The sequence below is a fragment of the Rhincodon typus genome, chromosome 16 (genome assembly GCF_021869965.1).
Source record: "Rhincodon typus isolate 14 chromosome 16, sRhiTyp1.1, whole genome shotgun sequence".
NCBI lineage: Eukaryota > Metazoa > Chordata > Chondrichthyes > Orectolobiformes > Rhincodontidae > Rhincodon > Rhincodon typus.
This window is the reverse complement of record NC_063347.1, coordinates 3,972,155-3,995,091: the sequence shown is the minus strand read 5'-3', so window position 1 is coordinate 3,995,091 and position 22,937 is coordinate 3,972,155. Positions and strand designations below refer to the sequence as shown.

General features: G+C 37.9%; 1 protein-coding gene across 2 annotated transcripts in view; it reads left to right on the top strand.

The window, feature by feature from the left end:
* The window catches only part of eefsec (eukaryotic elongation factor, selenocysteine-tRNA-specific), a 384,301-nt gene that overhangs the window by 34,592 nt on the left and 326,772 nt on the right, over window positions 1-22,937 (top strand). The window contains exon 1 of one of the 2 annotated variants that reach the window (XM_048606373.1): window positions 20,733-20,755. The exons of the other annotated variant lie outside the window; for it this stretch is intronic. The gene's annotated coding sequence lies outside the window, so the exon portion shown is untranslated. Of the gene's footprint in view, window positions 1-20,732; window positions 20,756-22,937 lie in introns of those variants that run through there. 2 annotated transcript variants of the gene reach the window in all.

Genomic DNA, 22,937 nt, shown 5'->3' with positions numbered 1-22,937 from the left:
TGCCTTTCAAGAAAAAAACTGGAAAATAATACAGTTATGTTTCCAGCAGTTGTGGTTTTACTTTTTATTTTGCCCTTTTTTAACAAGTATTTTTTGTCAAGGGAGTTGTGTTGCAAAGGGATAGCATTCTTGCCTCAAAGCCAGAAGTTCTGAGTTCAGGCTCCATTCAGGACTTGATGGCCAAGGATGGTACGTTCTGAATATAGCCAAACAGGTTTAAAATCAACATGGAAATCCTTCAAAAGAGATTCACTCGGCTGAATTCTAGGATGAAGAAGATGCCTTATCAAGGATGGCTAAACAGGCTTTCCTTCATTAGCTTTTAGAAGAAAGAAGGGTGATCTGCTTGAAGCATTCAATGTTACAGAATTTTACAGCGCAAAAAGAGACCATTTGGCCCATCATTACCTGTATCAGCTCCTAAAAAACCTACAACCCCCGCTAGTCCCACTGTTCAGCCCTATAGCCCTCTAAATTAATCACTTTCAAGTATACAACTAGCTATCTTTTGAACCCTCCTGTGGAATCTGCCTCCACTACTCTCCCAGGCAGCGCGTTCCAAATCCTAACTACTCTGAGTAAAGAAGTTTCTCCGCATCTCATTCCTTGCTCTCTTGCTGATAATCTTGAATTTGAGACTCCTAGTTTCTGACATACTGACGAGATGAAACGGAATGTCTTTTTTTACCCTGTCAAAATTGTTCATAATTTTGAACTCAGAAGTCACACGATCCCAAGTTATAGTCCAACAGGTTTATTTAAAATCACAAGCTTTCCGAGCACTGCTCCTTCGTCAGGTGAAGTGGAGGGAAGCGCACAGACACAGAATTTATAGGCGGAGAGATCATTACAAGCCAATTCCAGGTAATTAAGAGTGTCAAAAGATAGTACAATTGGTGTGAGTGGGGTGTTGACAGGCTAAATAACGTCTTTTGAGTAGCAAATGATACAAGTGAATAGCACTTGCTATTCAGCTATTGACTCTTTACTCACACCGTCTGACACTTTTGATCACTTACAAAGACTTATTATTCAGCCTGTCGCCACTTCACTGACACCATTTGTACTACCTTTTGACACTCTTAATTACCTAGAATTAGCTTGTAATGATCTCTCCGCCCATAAATTCTGTGCTCGTGCACTTCCTTCCACTTCACCTGATGAAGGAGCACTGCTTGGAAAGCTTGTGGTTTCAAATAACCCTGTTGGATTATAACCTAGCGTTGTGTGACTTCTGACTTCTGACACCTCAGTCCAACACTGGCACCTCCACATCATGATTTTGAATAATTCAATAAGATTGCTTCTTAATCTTCACTCCAAGGAGAATAAGGTCAATTTCTTGACTCGTATCTAAAATCCTTCATTCCTGACTATCATTCTAATAAATCTCCTTTGCACTCTCTCCAGGGCTTTAACATCCTTCCTTAAATAAAGTGCCCAGAACTGAATGCAATACAGGTCTGATCAATGATTTGTAGAAATGTAACATCACTTCCTTGCTTTTATATTTTGTGCCTCCATTTATAAACCTAAGGACTCCGTAAGCCGCCTAACTGTGTACTTCAGAGAATTACGCAAGTGAACCCTGAAATATTTCTACTCCTGTACTCCGTTGTTGTATCATTGAGCCTGAATGGTCTCTCTATCTGTTTCCTCTGCCAAATTGTATTGCCTCACATTTCTCTGCATTAAAATTGATTTGCCAGGTGTCTGCCCATTTGGCCAATTTGTCAATGACCCTCTGAAATTGCTCAGTGTCATCCTCACAATTCACTATCCTCCCTAGCTCAGTATCATCTGCAAATTCAGAGATTTTGCCCTCAATATCTATCTCCAAATTGTTTATATAAATCAGGAAAAGCAAGGGTCCTAGAACAGTATCACATTTGTTTGGTGAGAAAGTGGAGGCCCTGTTTACCTGATTGCTTGTTAGACCAATTTTACAGCACGTGGCTGGTGTCTTTTCCCTAGGATGGAGGATTTCAAGACTAGGGGGTACATTTTTAAGGTGAGAGGAGAGAGAGTTAAAAAAAAAACACAAGTGGCAAATTTTTAACACAGAAGGTGATTCGCGTATGGAGTGATGTTCCGGAGGAAGTGGTCGATGTGAATACAATTACAAAGTTTAAAAGACATTTGGATAAGTACATGGTTAGGAAAGGTTTAGAGGGACATAGGACAGGAGCAGGCAGGTGCGACTAGTTTACTTTGGGATTATGTTCGGCAGGGACTGGTTGGACTGAAGGTCTGTTTCCATGCTGTATGATTCTATGACTCTATGACTAACCCTTGGGAAACATCACTTTCATCTCTTCTCCAGTCTGAGAAATGCCATCTATACCTATCCTCTGCTTCCTGTCTTTTAACCAACTTCTAAACCATGCTGCCAAGGGCCTACCAATCCCAAACATTTCTAATTTTCTAACCAACTTGCTATGTGGCGCCATTTCAAATGCTTTCTGAAAAGCCAAAATATACAAATCCATAGCACTACTTTCATAGACCGCCTGTGTCACCTTGTGAAAGAACTCGATTAAATTTGTCAGACATGATGTACCCTGGAAAAATCATGCTGTCTGTCTACTATTAACTTATTCTTCTCTAAGTGTATATTTGCTTTATCCCATATTATTGCATCCATTTGTTTTCCCACTATTGATGTCAAGCAGACAGGTCCGTACTTTCCTCGGTTATCCTTTCCTCCTTTCTGAAACAACAGCATCATATTTGCAATCCACCAGTTCCCCAGACTAATCCTGTATTTAGAGAGGCCTAGAAAATTTCTGTTAACCATTCTGCAATTTGCTCCCTTACCACTCTCAGCAATCTGGGATGCATTCCATATGGGCCTGGCAACTTCTGTACCTGGACTGCTGCCAGCCTTTTTAGCACTTTTTCTTTATCTATCACTGTACCGCTCAGTCGCTCAATACCCACATTTTCAACTAGGCCACTGTCGCCATCTTCTAATATGGTAAAGACAGAAGCAAAGTACTCATTTAGTACCTCTGCCATACCCTTTGCTTCGGTGAGCAGTTTACCCTGCCTGTTCCTTATAGGCCCGACTCTTTCCTTCACTAACCTTTTACTATTAATATGTTTGAAGAACATTCTGATATTTGTTTTAGTGCAGCCTGCTATCCTTGCCTCATGCTCCCTCTTAGCCTTCCTTATTCCAGCCTTAGCCTCTTTCAGATACTCTTTCAGATTTTTATTGCTACTGTAGCTTTGGCTACCTAGTATTTATCTGTCATGGGGACTTGACAAGGTAGATGTTAAGATGATGTTTCCACTAGTGGGGTAATCTCAAATTAGAGGATATAATTTAAAATGAGTGTCCCCTTAATTTGTAACTGAGATGCAATGGAATTTATTCTCCTAAAAAGTCGGGAATGACTGGAATTCTCTAGTCCAGTGAGTTGTTGAGGCTAGATCACTGAAAGCATTTAAAGAGGAAGTGGATAGATTTTTGAAATATTGAAGAGATGAGTGGTGTGAGGAGTCAGCATAAAAGGGCGATGAGACCTGGGGCAGATCAGCCATGATCTTCTAGATTGCAGGCTTCAGTGGCTGAATGGCCTGCTCCCACATCTGTTGCTCATGTTCCAACATACACCAATGGTAGGTGGTAAAAGCAGGAAAGAGTCAAGCTCAGCCACATGATGGAAAGAAATCACTGTCTACCATCACTGTCGAAAGCTCCAGGCTATAATATACATGTAAAAATGTAATGACTCTTGACTCCTTGGAGGGCCAGTTGATTGAATAGTAGTGTGGCTCAGATTGGTTCCAACAGCACAAGGTTTGATCATTGTTTTTGTTTGGAGGGATTCTGGACCTGCCTCCTTAACTAAACTGGGTTGGAGCACGTGGTGCTGTGGGTCAGACCTGCCTTTGAATGGAGAACTGAAGGTTTATTTTCCTTGCTCATTCAGTCTGCTTTGAGTGTGAATGACTATGGAATGTTTGAACCAGTTACCCCACCGTGTAGTCTGTGCATTTGTGGTCTCATTACAAAGCTCTGCTGCTTGTATCTTAACTTTCATAAAGCTCATTATCCCTGTGCGTACTGATCAACAATCTACTACCAATACCATTGTTTTATGTTCTTACATCTTTGTTTTTAAATGCCTCTATATGCTACTTCTACCCCATCTCTGTAATGTCCTTGAGTTCTACACCCTTTTGAGATACTGAAGATCGTCCATTTCTGGCTTATTGCATTTCCCTGATTTTCATTACTGTGCCATTGAGGGCAAAGTAATTTTTAAGGAACTTCTTGGAAGAAAGATACAACAGGTTTCGGGAAAAAAATTCAGTGTTTAGAACCAGGTAGCTGAAGGCATGGCGTCTTGTGGTGGGATAAAAACACACAAAACTGAACAATTGAAAGAGGACAGAGTTTGGTGTGAAGCTTTAGGAAGAATTCTGTAGCTCCACTCAAGCAACTGCCATTTTCTTGGACTAATTAACTTTTGGATTCCAGCTTTGAAATGTCATTTATAAAACTTCTGTCAAGTGTTTCCTTCAGTTCAGTCCAAAGCTGCCTCTTATTAGCACCTCAAATGTGTCAGAGTGGAGATAATATAAGAACAGTATTGATCCCTGTCACTGTGTATAACTTGTACTATTGTTTCAGAACTATTAACAGTTGTTTCTGTAATAAATTCATTTGGGGTCTGGGTCATGGAATTGATTGGGCACTTGGCCTTTCACCTTTCTAACTTGGTGGGATAAAAGTTTTCTCTGTCTTTGTTGCTGTTGTACATGACAAGAGCATGAGTTGTCTCAATCGTTTTCTAGCAGGCATGGCTCTAACCACAAAATTGCCTATAATTTGGTATGAATTGGCCATCTCATTGTGGTCCATTGTGGGAAATCAGAAATAAAAATCAGTGTTTTAATGTTCTATGACAGTGTGGATAATGTTCCGAGGTTGGGAAGTTAAGATGCAAGTATTTTTAATTAGTACTTGGCATATAGGTAACACTGGTAAGACTGCATTTATTGTGTCTGTAGGCACGTTGTTAAGAAAAGACTTTTCAAGTCTGTGATTTGGTGTGTCTCGTTGAATGGGACTGAAATGTTGTTCTTGTAAAAAGCTGAATTCCAAAGTCTAGAGAGTGGTGATTTTGGGACTGGAAGAAGAACGGAGCAGTTCAGTTGGAGAGAACATGAATAAGGAAGAGATTCTCAGAATGGTGTAGGAGGAAACATCGCTGGTTGGTGTCATCATGAAAAAGCAACATGGATTGGGCATTTTGAAGACGTGAACTGATTGAAGGAAGATTTAGAGGATCTTGTACCGGAAGGGAGAGAATGAATGATGTTAGACAACTTGAAATTGAAAAGGGAGACCTCTATGAGTAACTGAAGAGGAAAGTGCAAGACTGAGAAGAGTGAAAAAATCAGTGGAAGTTGCGACTTGCAGATCACTTTACCTATCAGTCACCTTGAGAAGAATTAAAGGAACTTTAATTTCGTAAGAACATAAGAGTTAGGGGCAGAAGGAAGTAATTGAACCCTTCAAGCCTGCTTCATCTTCATCTTCAATACGATCATGGCTGATCTCATCTTGGTTTCAACTTCATTTTCCTGCCTCTCTCCTGATCCCTTCGATCCATTACCAAACAAAAATCTATTTATTTACTCCTTTATGTTTACTCAATATCCCAGCATCCACTGCACTGTGGAGTAGTGATTTTCTACAGATTCACAATCCTTCTGAGAGAAACAATTTCTCCTCATCTCTGTTTTAAATCTACTACGCCTTATCCTAAAACTATGACCCTTTGTTCTAGATTGCCCCATAGGGGAAACATCCTTTTGACATCTACTTTGTCAACCCCTTTAGCATTTTAAATACCTTAATTAGATCTTCTCTCATTCTTCAAAACTCCTCAATTTGTCTTCATAAGACAAAATGCTCATCTCTGGATTCAATCTAATGAACCTCCTAAGAACTGCTTCCCATATGACTACATCCCTCCTCAAGTAGGGGATGAAAATTGTATGCAATAATTCAATTTCTATTGAATCTTTCATATAGAATGTATTTCACAGGAGTGTAAAGAATATGCAAATACTAGGTTAAAGAAGGAGTAGGATGCAAAGGTTGTAAATATTTTAAAATCACAAGTTGAATTGCAGGAGTCCATTTATTCATTTGTGTTAAGCAGAGCTTTGGGCTAGCTGAGGAATCTCCTATCTAACAGGATTTGACAAGTATGCACTATGTGTCCAAAACGAAACCCAAATGAAAACAAAGTGATGCAGTAAACATGCAGAAAATATTTTTATTTTTCAATTTCTTCACATTTTACAATGATCTGATTTTGTACAGTCAAAGGCATTGAAAAATGATGGAAGTTAGCACTAGAAAATTTGTGATCTTTTGTTGCTTAGCATGCCGTCTTCAGATGAATGCAGTACAGATTACCATGTCGTCAATGCAGTCAAACATGTTTTTGTGCTGCAGTTCGAAATCCAGGAGCATCTCTACAGTGTTGTGGCTTCAGTTTGGGAAACGTGCAGGTAAACAGTCAGGCATTTATCAGCTTGTTAAAGGCCATTGGCGTCCTTTGGCTCCTTGCTTGAACAACGTACTGTGTGTGTGATTGCCTCATCTGTCAGTTCTGTTGTGCAGTGTACAGTGTCATCCACCTTGGATTCCATGGTTGTATCTGCTGGAGCTTCCATGCCAGCCTCCTGCTGGTGAGCAAAAAAAGCCTGATCACCAGGTTGATTGGCCTCACTCTGCTCCTTGTTCTTAGCACCTTGCACGGTTGTAGCTCAAATGAATCAAACATGGTGGAAACTGTTGTTGATTATGGCTTACATATTTTATCTTTAAGCATTAAAAGACGATATGGTGAAGGACAGCAAAACAGTCCAGTTTCATCCATGTTAAAAATGTCTCTTGGTGCATGCTCATTCAGGACATGGGTGATTTTGCAGCCAAACACCTGCGATAATTACTGCATGTTCACTGCTTCCAGCATGGTAGACAATACCATGCCATTGTTCTTGAATTGGTCCAGCCATCTGTTACTGCAGATGAATTCTTTGTGGCCCAGCCTCTTCATATAATTTTGGCTCCAATCAACAGCTCTTTATTTTCTCACAGGTTTAATCAAGTTCCCAGAATTTGAGTGTCCTGTAACAGCGAGATCCCAATGTCAAATGAATGCTTGCCCATGATTTTGTGCCATAGTGTGGTCTAACTTTAGTCCAATTGGTCATGTGGTCAGCATATAACCATGCAGAAGTTCACCATGTCTGGAGTGACTGGTAAGAAACATCAGCTTATTATAGCATCCTTTTACTTGATTTCCTGTTCAGCTAGCTCAAACAGTTGATGATTTCACCACAACTGGAGTTTTGGATTATCCCAATTTGTCTCATCTGATTTCACTGTAGTCCAAAAGAGTAACAAGAGGAAAGAAAGGAGTTATTGATAGAATTATGGATTGTTTTCTGGGATTCAAAGGTATTGGTCTGGGAACACAAAGCTTGAGTCCTGTGACCCTTCAGGACCACTGGAGTGTTGCTGGAGAGTCACTAGACTCAAAATATTGACTGTTTCTCTTTCCACAGATGCTGTCAGATTTGCTGATGTTCTCCAGCAATTTTGTTTCAGATTTCCAGCATCCGCAGTTCTTTGTTTTATGATATTGGCTCAGGTTTTGTTTTGTTGTGATAACAATGAAATTGCCAGTGTTAGCTGTCATTACTCTTTGAAACTAACATTAACTTCTGGTATTCCCACATGCTGTTAAACGTGCAAATCTGGAAGATTCTGATGAGAATGCTTTGCTTCTCCACAGGATGTGCTGTTGCACTCTTTGAGGTGCAATCAACACAGAAATCAGGGAAGTTAGTATTTCAAAGTCATCTTCAACTTCTACGCATTATCCTCACTTTAAAAACCATTAAACATGTCACACCTTTGTTCAATGAGATGCAACTGATCATGCACCAGCAACTGAATATCCTTGCTGGCTGTGAAAAACACATTTTAGGAATCTGAGTGTCATTCCATTCGAGAACAAATTTAACATATACTTGAATTTTTAAAAGATTTTGTGTATATATTTCAGATCTGACCTTAATCCCATGTGTATGTCCTAATCATAATCTGACTATCTTTAAAATTGTCTCAGTGAGAATTCTTTAAACGCAATTATTTAGGTCATTTTTTACCTGGGGCCATCCCACACATTAACCATCAAAATTTGCCATCATCAGATTTGGATTTGCAACTGATTGCTGGTTCCAGTTTTACAACCAGTACACTGGGATATCTGTGGTACTTTTGAGGCTAGAGTAGAAAGTACATTTTTTTTCCTGTATCCAATCTGTGCTGTACTTGTATTCTATTCCTTTTTGCACGAGCATCCCTCATTTTTCTTACAACAAGAAAAAATATTTACTGAAACACAAATAATATGCTTTGTTGATGTGTATCATGCATTGTTCATGGTTACCTTAGTGAAGCAGAAAAAGAAATCACCAATTCTTCTCACTACCTTATGGCTTTCAAGCACTGTATTGGATGGTTTTGGAGATGATGCTACAGTAAAATGAGACAATTTTATTGCTATTGCAGTCTAAGTAATAGCCATAAGTAGGTACTCTAGACCGACAACCCTCTAATTCAAACATACTGAGCATTCCCAATTTTACCAGTAGCTCCACTGGTAGCCAGGCTGTCAGACACCTAGGGCCTGGAATTCTCTCTCAAAAACCTCACGGCTATTCCTCTTCCTTTTAAGTTATTCCTCAAAACTTACTTCTTTGACCAAACTTTCAAACACCTAGCCTCATAACGTTTTATATCAATTGTGTTAAATTTCATCAAGTAATGCTCCTGTGAAGCAGGTTGGATTGTTTTACTTTGCTGAGTATGCTATTTAAATGCATGTTGTTGTTGTTGTAGGTGTCATAAATAAGAAGGGTTAAGGCTGGACTAAGGCCAGAAATGCAGTTTTCACATTGCAAGACTCTGGCTGATTTTGGGCATTTGATGGTCAAAAACACAGCCAGTGAAGGCCAATGTTGAACACACGATTACTGCAATATTTCCAGATGTTCCACACAGTCATCACAATATAAATAGGTTGAATTTAATGCACCATCGCAACCCATGTACCAAGCTCACTGAAAGTGCATCTGCAATGTAAACATATTCCTGGACTGGGTTTATAATTTAACTAAAATAAAACAATTCTGGATGCTGGAGATCTGAGACAAAAACTGAAATAGCTTGAAGAAACTCAGCAGGTCTGGCAGCACCAGTGGGGAGAAAGCAGAATTAACATTTTGAGTCTGATGACTCTTTGTTTTGTTCTACAGCTAATATTCTGGGCCTGATTGCTTTGGAATCAGTTCTGATCTGACAGTGCCTTGTTTATACTGGTGTTGTGGCAATGTCACTGGACTAGTGATCTGGAGGCCCATGTTAATGCTCTGGGGAACAAAAACACAAATTGCTGGAGAAACTTAGTTGATCTGGCAGACTGGCACAGTAAGCAGAATTAATGTTTTGAGTTTAGTGACCCTTCTTCAGAACTTATAGTAGCTAGGAAAAGGTTGTATTTATTGTTGATGACTGGGATGGGGGAAAGCAGTGACTGGATAAGTGGAGATGGAGACCAGAAAGAGATCAGCATCCGCAATTCTTTGTTTTGGATTAATGCTGTGGGGAGATAGGTTCAAATCCTACCCAGGCAGCTGGTGCCATTTAAATTCATTAACAAATCTGGAATTGAAAGTTTTTGCCAGCCATGGTCAACTTTTGTAAATACCCATTTTGTTCACTAATATCCTTTAAAGTAGCAAATCTTACTTGGTCTGGCCTACATCTGTCTCCGGATTCACTTCAATGTAGATTACTCTGAACTGCCCTCTGAAATGGCTTAGTTAGCGCAGTTCAAGGATAATTTGGTGTGTGTAACAAATCCATGCCTTGTTAGTGACACCCACATCCCTTGAAAGAATAAATAACACTGCCTTGCTCTGAATCGACTCGGACCAGGGGAGAATTCTCTACGAGTGCTTCCTGTTAGTAAAGGCTGAATGCCTTGAGTACAGTAAGAACGCTCCCGCTCTTTAAGCATTTTAAAGCAACTTTGCGTAAGTTGGTGAAGTCTCCATTAGGTCCCAAAGGCCCTCTGAACATTTACTGAGTCCGGTCTGACATCACAGCACAATGTTGCATGGTCTCAAATCGAAGTGTAGAGAATGGTATCCCTGGGAGAATCTGTAACTTATTCCATGTAAAGCCAGATCAAACCAGGAATGAAATCTCACTTTTCTGACAATTGTAAAACAAAAAGAAATAAACACCAGTTTAACACCAATTAATTTAATTTTGCTTTATCTTTGGACCATGAATTTTAATCTTTTTTGAAATATAAAAATAATGCTAGCCTCGGCTTTTGTTTCCATGTTGCATTTTTAATCTCGGCTGTTTTTTTCCCCAAGTTTTGCTTTGGATTTTTTTTTGCTTTAATCCTTTTGAAGACTTTTTTTAGAAATTTTTCTTAGATGTTTTGTTTACCCTTTTGCACTAGTCTTGAGAGTTGATGGACAACTGAAAAATATCTCATCCGTTTCAGCTGCAGTCACCTCCAAAACTTTCACCCTACCGGCCGGTGTTGCTTTATAAACCAATTAGATTTTAACCTTGTCACTTCATCTCATATTTTCTAACCTTTGACTAATTTGAGGTTGTGATTTGCATTTGGCGGTGAACGGATCCCCCAGAAGTTGTTTTTCCCCCCTTCATATTTATTGACTGATTAAAACTCTCTGCTTCCTTGCCTTTATGGCAAATGCATCGCCCGGGCTGATAAGTTTTGAAATACAGCTCCGACCTACTGTTTGTTTTGTAATCTGATAGTTTTATTGATGGTTGGAAATGATTAATTGAATGTTAGGAGTTGGGTCCCAATTCAGTTTCCCTATGCTGAACGCGTGAAGCAGAAATGCTGTGACAACTACTGCGCTTGCAGCATTCCAATTCCTGACAAATAAACCAGAGATTTGTAGAAGATTTTTTATTTAACATACCGCGTAAACTCTGCGATCAGAATACATCGAACCGGAGCTAAACGTAAGATGTGAAGTGGATGTTAAATTACATCCTGCAAACTAGACGAACGATTGATGTGTATTTAGCATTCTGATGCTGTAGAGAATAATCTTTTAATGCCGAATATGCTTGGTTTTTATTCCTTGCTAAATTTGCAATTAAATCAGACGACAGAAACAGCTGACCCCGAATTTTCTTTAAAACCCTGGATCATTCTACCTCTTTTTCTCTGTCTTTGAGTGATCAAACAGGGATCGATATGCTTCAGTGATTGTGGCGAGTCCTCTCCTCGGGGCTCAGGTGAAATGACCACTACCGAGAGGCAGCTTTCAGCTCTTTAAAGAAACTTTTGAGATGAAATTCTCCCTGCAAACTACTTTCTAAAACCAGCTTGGACCCAGGAGCAGTCTTGAATTTTGCTTTCTTTTAAAACAAAATAAAATTCAGGTTCGATGCCCATATTTGGAATGTTTATTTATTGGTTAAACTGGCGGGCGGGAAAAAATATTGCAAACCGTGGGTTTGCTGCAGATTAATCCGCATTCGGTGACCATGAAATAACAGTTAACTAGTGATCTTGTTTTTTGAGTTAAAACCTGCAATTTAAAACTAGCAACTTTTGTTATTATGTAAGGCTGTTAGCTCCTTTTTACTACCTACCCCTCTCCTAACTTTTTCCCAGTAAATGAACGAATTCAACATTTTTACTTTTTAATTAAAAAAAAACTGATTCATTCAATCTGTCCTAATGTATTGAACTTCTTCCTTTGGCTTACCCTAACCAGATAGAAGTCTGTTTTTCCTTTTGCTGCATTTGATCAGATGAGCAGCAAAACTTTGGCCAGGCTGGACTGTCCTTTGGGTGAAATTGCAGGGAAAAAATGATAAAGGTTTCTAATTCCAGTTATGGGCTGATCAGAAAGTTGCACGTCTCTGTCTTTCACTGTGGGATATCAAGAAACCTTTGATTTCTTTTAATCTTTTCCCTGCATTGATGTGTATCGGGAATTTCGATGACAAAGAATCCTGGCAAATATGCTGTATATCTGCTTAAAATTTACTTTAAAGTGGGACTGAGTTTTATAGATACTAAAATGAAAATTACAGACTTTGTGAAACCAACTTTCTTGGACAACTTAACCACATTCTGAAGAACTAGCACAATATTGTTGTATAATACTAGTGTGATGCTTGATAGATGGGTCATGCCATCACAAAAATTGTGTTCCCCAGAATCTGGACCCGTTCTGCCAGAGATATTGTGTTAACTTGTAGATTTGGTTATGCTGACCCCATCTCCTCCTTGTCGCCACTCATTAATTTGAGAATGACAAATTTTTCTCCAACTCTGGGGAAAGCTGTTCATGCTGAACTGTTTTCATATCCTTGCCAATGTGGCAAGTTAACACCCTTTGCTTGGATAAAATCAGAAAGAACTGTGGATGTTGTAAATCAGGAACAAAAACAGAAGTTGCTGGAAAAGCTCAGCAGATCTGGCAGCATCTGTGAAGGGTCACTGGACCCGAAATGTTAACTGTAATTTTTCTTCACAGGTGCTGCCAGACCTGCTGATCTTTTCAAGCAACTTCTGTTTTTTACCCCTTGCTCAGAACCTGAGGGCACCTCAATACCCTTTAGTCTGTCTGGTGTATTATAGCTTGTGAGGGGCACATGACCATAAGTAGTTAACAATATGGGCATATCATACATGGTCATGTACCTTACCTTCAAAGCCCAAAGGGAGAGGGAGAGGGGTATGCATTATAGTCATGTATTGCATTGAAAGGTTATTGTATTTACTTGAAAACATTAAATAGCAATGTAAGGTAAACATTATAATTGTGTCAGAAACAAACTTTTGTCAATTGAGTAAAATTGCTGGAATCAATAATTAGGTGAGGTGTAATTTGGCATAAATTAATAATTGCAGGGTCAAGATGATCCCATACAATCTGTCCTCTGAATTAATGTTTAACCAGTGGCTGACAATTGCCCAATGTTTAAAACCAATGTTATTAATAGAAAATGTAGAAGTGTTAGAAGCCTCCTCTTACAGAGTTTAGCCAACCACATGTCTAGAATCAACATGCTTGATTAAGAAGGTTTTCAAAACTGGGCCATTGTCAGTGTCCTTGATCTGTACTTCTTGTTAAATAGTTGGGGTCAATTTGAACATGGAAACATGTCTCTTTCCATCTGTGCAGAAGATCTGGGAGACTGAGAACATCATCTTCATCCTCTCTGTTTTTCTTTGCACATTTGAAACGGAAATAAAAGCTGTTGTTTGTTGATTAATACCTGGCAACATTGCTTAGTGTTTTCTCTCTCTCTCTCTCACTATTTCTTCAGTAAGAAACAGTCTGCACAATTTCTTTTAGTTCATTCTTAATGCATGTCAACTTTGTAACTGATTTGTCCTGTCTGTATGTAAACCAGCCACAGGAACAATGATCATATTCATGTGCAGTCATGTTTAATGTTATTAAAAAACTGACTTTTTTGTGGGAGCCAGCAGTCAATGGCCTCTCTTTAATCTTTGAGACTTTTCTCTTTGTCAGCTGTTCGTAGACTGCAAAGCAACAAGGATATGGGGACTGGGGGAGGGGAGAGGAGGTGTACTGCCAGGGGATTGCATATGTTAAATGTGTGATGTTATTCCAAAACATTAGTGAAAGGGAAGTTGGCGAGTAAAATACTTCCAAATGTTTCCGACACAATCATTTTTCCCCCTAATGTACGTTTTCCCTTTTTTAAAAAAATGTGGTATCGTTAAAAATAGATTTCAATTTGATAACTTAAAAAAATGAGTTCAAAGTAGTAAATCTTAAGTGTCTTTGGGATTCAGAAGACATTATGATGAAAAGCCTCTTTCATTTTTGTTGTTTGGGCGAAGCTTTGAGGCACCAAACAACATTTCTTGATATCCCAAAATAGTAGTGTCCATATTCCCTGACCATGATCTTTAGTGCTTGTAATTTGATTTTTGTACCCAAAATAATCAAAGTACTCTGTGGATGTAGAGTATGAGCCATTAAAATGACTCCAAAAATCCATTAACTTCCACACTGCAGTATTTGTCCAGTGAAGTTTAAATCCTTGATGTTTCAATTGACTCTCCTTTTGAATTGATGCTGCATGCCATGTTCAGCAAACAAGATGTCTAATTATAAAGCATTTCGAATTTTTTAAAAAGCAATGTTTTTTTAAATCTTCCTAATTTATTCAGAGTGTAAATTCTCTGACTTGCTGTCGCAATTTCCAATCACCCCTCCTAATAACAATCCTTGAATAGACTTTTTATCATTCACCTTGGCTTAGTCCCTGCCCTGATTCTTGTCACAATGTCTCTTGTCTTAGTTTTGATCTTTTGACATTACTTCTGAGGCTACATTTTTGCCTCGGGTGTCTCAACTTGTATTTGAGTCCAGTTGTTGTCAAGACTCTTGCTGCAGTACTTTTTGTCTTAGATGATATTTGAGGTTGTTGGTAATCTTGGCTCAGGTGTGTGTGTCTGTTGCAGTCTTGTACTTTAGCTTGTTTTTGTTGCAGTATTGCTTTGTATATTTTGATGCTGATTTATTTTCACTTTGTGTTTTTACTCATTTTCCCCTTGTCTGTGGAGCTGTTGCTACAGAATTCACAATTTAAAATTAAATCTGTATGTATAAGGATGTAATATAGATTTAGTCAGGCCTAACTATTCACCTTTACTTTTGGAATTGCTGTTCGCTTATAGCCCTTCACTTAAACTCCATCACTTCTTATTTCTTTTCAAGTGAACAACTCAAAAGATTCTATGCACTTTTCTATTTGTTTTTGCATATTGTTTTTTTCATAATGTTTGATTTCATAATGTTTGATTAGACACAGCGGTTTGAACATTCATAAAAATTTTCTGCCTTAAGGCTTTTTAAGGTAGAGAAATATTATTTACTTATTTTTCTGCTGTGATTAATTTAAATTCCATTGTCCTGGAAAGTTCTTCCTCTCTTCCCTGCCCACCCCCTTTTGCCCCTTGAGAGAACAATAATTTTAAAAATGTTTTTGAGAACTATAGCTCACATCAGTATCCAATTGGTGGGGTCAGAAATTGTGGAACAGAGAAAATAAGAAAATAGTGTGAAATTAAAGCAAAAATTTGCTGAACGTATTTTATTTTCCCATTCTGTATCAGTTGCTACTCATGGTCCATTTTCAACTCTATGAATTGTCTTGGGACAGTTTACAACATAAATTTACTTTTAGATGACACCTGTGATATACTAAAATGTCTCAAGACATTTCTCAGAGTGATGGTCGAACAGTTTGTCATTGAACTGCACAAGGAAATATTGGTACAACTGATCAAAAGGTAGGTTTTAAAGAACATCTGAAAGAAGATGAGATAAATAAGTTTATGAAGGAAATTTCAACCTCTCTGTCCAACACTCCTGAAAGAATGTGGCATATTGTGGAGTGATCAAAATTAAAAGGGATCTGAGGGGTAACTATTTCGCACAGAGGGTGATTCGTATGTGGAATGAACTGCCAGAGGAAATGGTAGATGTAGGTATAGTTACAACTTTTAAAAGACATTTGGATAGGTACATGAATAGCAAAGGTTTGGAGGGTTATGGGCCAGACGCAGGCAAGTAGGACTAGTTCAATTTGCGAAACATGGTCGGCATGGACCAGCTGGACCGAAGGGTCTGTTTCTGTGCTGTATGACTTAACGACTCTGTGATAAACTCAGGAATGCACAAGAGGACAGGACTGGGGGAATGATAGTCATAAACGTAACGAAACTTCGGTTCAGTTAAGATCATTTATTAAAAAACAGATTTCCTTGCCATTTGGGCAATTTTCTGTGCTCTCATTGGTTGCTATATTTCTGATAATAGTATGACACTTCAAAAGGACTTTGACTGTAAAGTATGAGAGGAGATACTCAGGTTCTGAGAATTGTAGGTATTTTTTCTTTTTCTCTCATTTGCAAAAAAATTATAGAATCAAAACTTCATATAGTACAGAAGAGGCCATTTGGCCCACCGAGTCTGCACTGACAAATCTACACTAGTCCCACTTTTTGGCATTAGGCTCATAGCCTTCAATGTTATGACACTTAAAGTTCTAATCCAAATACTTTTTAAAGGCTGTGAGATCTCCCGCCTCAACTGCAGTCCCAGGCAATGTAAGTTGGACTCTTGCCACCCTCTGGGTGAAAACATATTTCCACAAATCCCTTCTGAACCTCTTACCTTCCACCTTAAAATTATGTCTCCTTGATCCTTCAGCTTAGAGGAACAGCTACTTTCTATCTACCCTGCCCATGTCCTTCGTGATCTCATATACCTCCCATCAGGTCCCCCCTCAGCCTTCTCTACTCCAAAGAAAAGAGCGGAGCTTATCCAGCCTCTCTTCATAGCTAAAGTGCTGCTCCCAGAAAACATCCTGGTGAATCTGCTCTGCATCTCCTCAGTGCAATCACATCCCTCCTACAGTGTGGTGACCAGAGCTGCACATAGCACTCCAGCTGCAGCCTAACCAAAGTTGTATGTACTTGGAAATTGTAGTAATAATTGGGATTGACAGGAAAATATAAATACCTTATTCTATTTGCTATTTTGATATGGCATCCTTAGAGATGGAGGAAATTGGCATAGGAAGAGATGCAAGTGATTTTTATTCAAGTTCACCCTCCCTCCTCCCCTATTTCACGTGGAGCAAAGTTTGTTGAATTAAAATCTGGTTTGACAATATTTTAGCAACAACTGATGAAGGGAAGGTATCAAATTCTGATTAACCTTTTTTTAAGTGTGCTCAGAGGGCTGTGCTTCTTTGGAGCCCTCTTCTCAGAGAGTAGAGGAGATGCAGTTATTGAATATTTCTAAGGCAGAGATGGATTGTTGATTTAAAAAAAAAAGAGAGGCAAAGGCTATTGGAGGTGGTTGGGAATGTGGATTTGAGGCTGCAATCAGATCGGCCATGACCTTATCAAGTAGTGGAGCAGGTGAAAGAGGCTGAACGGCCTCTTCCTGCTCCTAGTTTGAATGTATCTTTGTATAGAATGGGATAATCCTTTTTAATTAAAGAATTCCCCTCTAGATCTGCTTCCTCTTTTAATTGTTTCAGCATTAATCCAACATATCCGCCTTTATCATAACACCTCTGGTATCTATGATTCTATGTGTGTTCCATTCTCTATTAAATTTCTGGCAGTTGATACTTCATTTTTTGGTAAGGATGTATGTTAAACCAGAATTCACCTTTCGCCTCTCGCCCCTTTGTTCACCTGTTGCTGCCCTCATAATATGAGATGTGCATTTGTTATGAAGCAGGACCTCTAAGTTGTGCTTTATTTTTGTCTCACCTTTCCTTTTTCCTCACTGCTGCTTGAGTGATTTAACACACAGGGTGCATATCTGCCACACATGAACTGTGGTAGTTTATTAAGATGGCTAATCACTATCTTTTCAATGGCAGTTACCTCTTGAAATGTTGTCCTTTCCAGGGCACTGACATCCTATGAAAGAATTAAAACAACACCATTTCACTGTCATTCAGAAAAGGCGTAAAGCAACCAAAGCAGGATGAAAGAGAGAGACTTTTTGCAATATGAACAAAAAAGGTTATGGGAGCACTGTAGCAAGGGCTAAAAAGATTAACAAAAATTGTACCAGAACTGAGAGATTATACCTATGAAGAAAAAGTAAGCAAATGAGACAAAGGTAGCCGAGATTGATCTGATAGACATTTCTGAAATTATTCAACAAATTTGACAAAATAGACATAAGTATTTCTATTTGTGGGTAGACAAAAACCAGAGGATAATCGATATGAATTGCTAATGATTCCAACTGGACATTTGCATATATTTCTTTAACCAGAAAGTGGTGTGAATGTGGAGCTTGCTACCACAAGGAGTCTTTGAAATGAATAGCATAGATGCATTTGCGATAGAGGTAGGCAAGCACATGAGACAGAAATGAAAAAGATATAGTTGAATTTTTAAATTAAGTAATGTGGTATGAATCCTATGTGGAGTACAAATACCATCATGAGCCAGTTTTGGCCAAATTGCCTATTTCTGTACTGTAGAATTCTGTGTAAAAATAATTGTGTTTTGCTCCACACTTTTATTTAATGCAGTGGGGTAAGTTTTATATTTAGTGTTGTATGTTATGTATCACCTTGTAAAAGGCAGTTTTATTTTCAATGTAGCTTCCCTGGCTGTATTATTTTAACTAAGCAGAAGATATGGATAATGTGTAGTCTTATATATTATGTATAATTAATTTGTAGGTAAGTGTGAAAGCTTAAAGTGAAGAATTAAAACAAGTAAAATAAAGAGACACAATTTGGTGCTAATTTTGAAAGCATCCTAAACTAAGTTTCAACAATGCAGTGGTAAGCACAATTAAACATTTATATTTCTTGAAACAAGTATGTCCGGTTTCTCTGATGAAAACTATTTTTTTGATACAGAATTTTAAGTATAAGTAAATAAAGTAATGAGACTTTACATCAATATTCATTGTTTCTTTTCGATCCTGAACTAAAATGGTACTTGGAACTCTAGTTTTATTTTCTGCTTTTAATTATTATAAGTTTAAAAAAAGAGATCATAGAAAATAAAATTGGCAACCATAAGTAGAGCTAAAGAAAAGGAACCTGGTATGAGTCCTGAAAATCATTGCAAACAATATTGCAGGCTTCGAATAAAAAATTTAATGAGCAGAGCTTTGTATTCATTTTGGTGAAACCAGAAGTCCAACAAATGTTTTAATTTCAGCTCTGGGGTAAAGGAATTTAACTTCTAAAATAATCTCCCACAGTGTGTGAATATTACATATTATATAATTTAAATATAGATTCAATGTCTCTGTTACATTACCAGCAGCCGATGTAGCTTGACCAGATTAATAACGCTGTGAGTGACTTTCAAATTACTTTCCCACAAATATGCACGCAGGGAACAGAGCAGTGCATCCTGTTGTCACATCCTTTCTTCACATTAAAACTGTATTTTACAAATCTTCTTGTATTTTAAAATATTTTACAAAATGAATATTTGTAAATTTTACTGCTAATTTTTTATGCCAGATTTGAACTAAGTTTTGATAAATTTCACTGTGCCAGTGTGAATGTAGCCAAATGTATTCTAACCAAGTCAAGTAAGAGAGATACACTGACATCCATTAAAAACTTTATTATGCCTCAGAACAACTGATTAGTTAATTGCTTTCAAAGTATGTTGGTTGTTATGTAGGTAATCACAAAAACAAATATGGTGCACAGCAAGATCCAGTAAACAGCCACGAGCTGAATGGACAATTAATCTCCTTAAGGTGATGTGGGTTGAAACAAGAATACTTAGTTATTTGTACTGATCAATCTTCTCATTCAAAATCATTTAGTTTAGATCTTTTCAAACTTTTGAATTCAATGATGAAAACGCATGACAATTTTCTTCCAAAGAGACAACGGACTGCCCTGAAAGCAGTTTACATGAGCACAGTTGCAAACTTCATGTATTTTTAATAGTGGAGATGTCCTCTGGAAGAATTGGTAGCCCCTTTCTTTAGATTGTAGTTCAGCACTGTTCATTTTCACTTCTTAGTCCATCACTTTAAATATTACTTCAAGGAGATTATTTATTAAAGTTTGCAATAAAATACAGTATTTTGTTGTATACATTTATATATCATACATGTATAAATAGCTTCATTATAACCTTACCATAAAAGATTATTAATATGTTATAGTCAATACACCTCTGTATGCCAATATAGGTGCATTTAAATATGTAGTTATAGCAACAACAAGGACAGAGATTTGTCTATAAAATACCTCACTGTGTTGCAAAGCAGCCCACGTTAAATTACTTTAAAGCTGCATAAGCTGTTATGCAGATAAGCATGAGGCTAATATTTTGCATAGCAAGCTCCAGCAGACATGAGGTGAATGGGCAATTAATTGACTTTAATTGGTGTAGGTTTGAAGAAACAGTGTTAACCATCTAAACAGCTATAAAGTTTCGACTGTAAGCTTAACTATTTTTATATCAACCTTTCAAAAGTAATGATTATGTTTCATAAAAAACGTTTCAAATTTCTTTCTGTTGTAAACTTGAATTTAAATATATACTGTGGATACTTTAAAGAACTGTACTGCACAACAAAGAATTGATTTTTCCATGTTTGTTTTCAAAAAGCCTATTAGCATTAAACTTTGTATATTCTCTTTCTTTAAAAAATACTTTTAGAGTTCAGATTTCTTTTTAATTTTTGGTGCTCTTTTTATTTAGGAATTTCTATAGAACAGTGGACATCGAGAAGGGCAGTGTGTCATATGTAGGGGGACAAAAGTTTAAAGTCAGTAGAATGCATGTAGGAATGACAACTGTGGATATAGGAGAAAAGCATAATAAATTAAATCTTTACTACTGAGCAGGAGGTTTAAGATGCACAAGGACCAGGGTGAAAAGGACATTTTTCCATACAATAGATCATTTGGATGTGAGTTGCTTTGCCGCAAGTACCTATTGAAGTAAAGTCAATCAAACAATTTTAGAGGAAATGAAATAATATTTAAAGACAAAAAAGGGCGCCGGGAAATTGGATTAGACTAGATAGCTGCAATGTGGAACTGGCACCAGAAAGATGTACTGAAATTTCAGTAAGTCTGTATACCATTAATGCATGTGAAAATATTCTCTGTTCATAAAATCATATTAGCTTCATGAGATTATGCTATATTGCAAAGCAATTGTAAATAAATGAGCAGTAGATTTATGTAATTTTGTGCACTGGGTTTACCTAACTTGAATCTTGGCGAGTGCAACACGGAATTAATTATTATACTACATATCCTCCAGCAAGTTGCAATAAAACAAAAGCTCTTTGTATTGGAACAAAGTGCTTGGTGAATTTTTTTTGAAAAATATGCATGAAAAGCTACATATATGAAGATATGGAATAGGAAAAGAATTTTTACAGGTATTTGAGTAGTTTGTTTATATCCATATTTAGAGAGGTAAACTTACTGCATGAAACTTGCATAATCTATTTTGCCAGAAAAGCTTGGATTGTTGCTGGTACAGTTATGTACACAGTGAAAGCAGAAGGTGCTTAGGGGTTTGACCCTCAATTATTTGGTCATGGTGGATTAGGTTCCTGACTTGGGCCATTTTTTAAAATGTCTTCTACTTCTTAAATTACTGAGCGTTTACAACATTTTGCTGAAGCTCCTTCTGAATTCCATGTAGTTTTTGTGCTTTTGTGCTTTCACTCAGAATCTTGAGTGCGACACTTTATTTAACCCCTTCCCTTCCTGCTTCCTCTCTCACAATTACAATCCTTAAAATCCCCTTTTATATTGTGCTATAATATAACTTTAACCATAAGTTTGGGAGGGTGCATGTCTGTAAGTTGCTGCCAATGATATTCATTGACTGTCAGCAAGCTTGTCAGACCCACCTCCATTATCATGCAACGGGATTAATTGGCAAGGTAAAAAAAGGTTGTAAAGTGTTTGAAATTGTGTTATGGCAAATGCAGGTGGCTCGAATTTGCTGTACCAATGAGTGACTAAGTGGTGCTTCTTTTAAAAACATTTCTATCACACGTGTTCCTAGTCTTAGCTGTTCCAGCAAACACTTTTTTTCATTCACTTGTGGAATGTGGGCATTGCTGACTGGACCAGCATTTATTGCTCATCCCTAATAGCCCTTTAGAAGGTGGTGGTCAGCTACCATCTTAAACCACTGTTTTTCATGTGCTGTGGGTACATCCAGAATACCCTTAGAGAGACAATTCCAGAATTCTGACCCAGCAACAATGAAGGAATGGAGATACATTTCCAAGTCAGTATGGTGATTGACTTGGAGGAGAACATGCGGGTGGTGCAGTTCCCATGTATCTGCTGCCCTTGTCCTTCTAGATGGAAGTGGTTGTGAGTTTGCAAGGTGCTGTCTAAGGATCTTTGGTGAATTTCTGCAGTACGTCTTGAAGATAGTACACACTGCTGCTACTGATACTGCTATTGGTATTCCATTGCTTATTCCCCACTCTATTCTCCTTCCTCTCAATTAAATTATGCAAACATGTTACCGCTTAAACCATGTATACTTTTTACTAACATTTGAAGTTGCACTTTATCAAATGGCTTTTGGAAATCCAAGTACACCACACCAGCAGATTTCCCTTTATTCACCTTACTTGTTCATACAGAATCTAAAGAATTTTTAGTTATGACTGATGCCTCTACTATCTCTGCAGCCACTTATTTTAGGTCTTTGGATGCAGACCATCTGGTCCCAGGGAATTGTTTGCCTTCTGGTCCAATAGATTTCCCTTGGTGGTTATTTTAAGTTTCTCCTCTGGTTCACCTCCTGATTTTCAAGTAACTTGGAAAGGAGATTTTTGTGATTTTGTTTCTTTTAATGCAATCTTTCTAGTTGAAACCTTTTGCATTTGTAGATTTTGATTGAACATGTGGAGAAGCAAGACTATGCAGAATTCCATGGAATTTCAGTTGTGTGTTTCTACTGATCTTGGTTACGGTTTCCTATAGGGTTCTGGCATCAGTCTGTTGGTCTTAGTAGTTGCTTTTAGATTGTGTCTAGCCACATCATCTCGGTGTGCTTCATACAATGATTTCTTTTTTCGTTTCATGTGCACAGTGGCTATAAATAATGCAAATGTAACATTTGGTAGGAACATAGGGGCAGAACCATTTAGTCCATAGTTACCTTGACTGCACTTCCTCAAATCCTGCTTCCTGCAAAGATTCCATTCAATTCTCCCGTTTTCTCCATCTCTGTTGGATCTGTTCTGTTGATGCCACCTTCCAGCAGGCT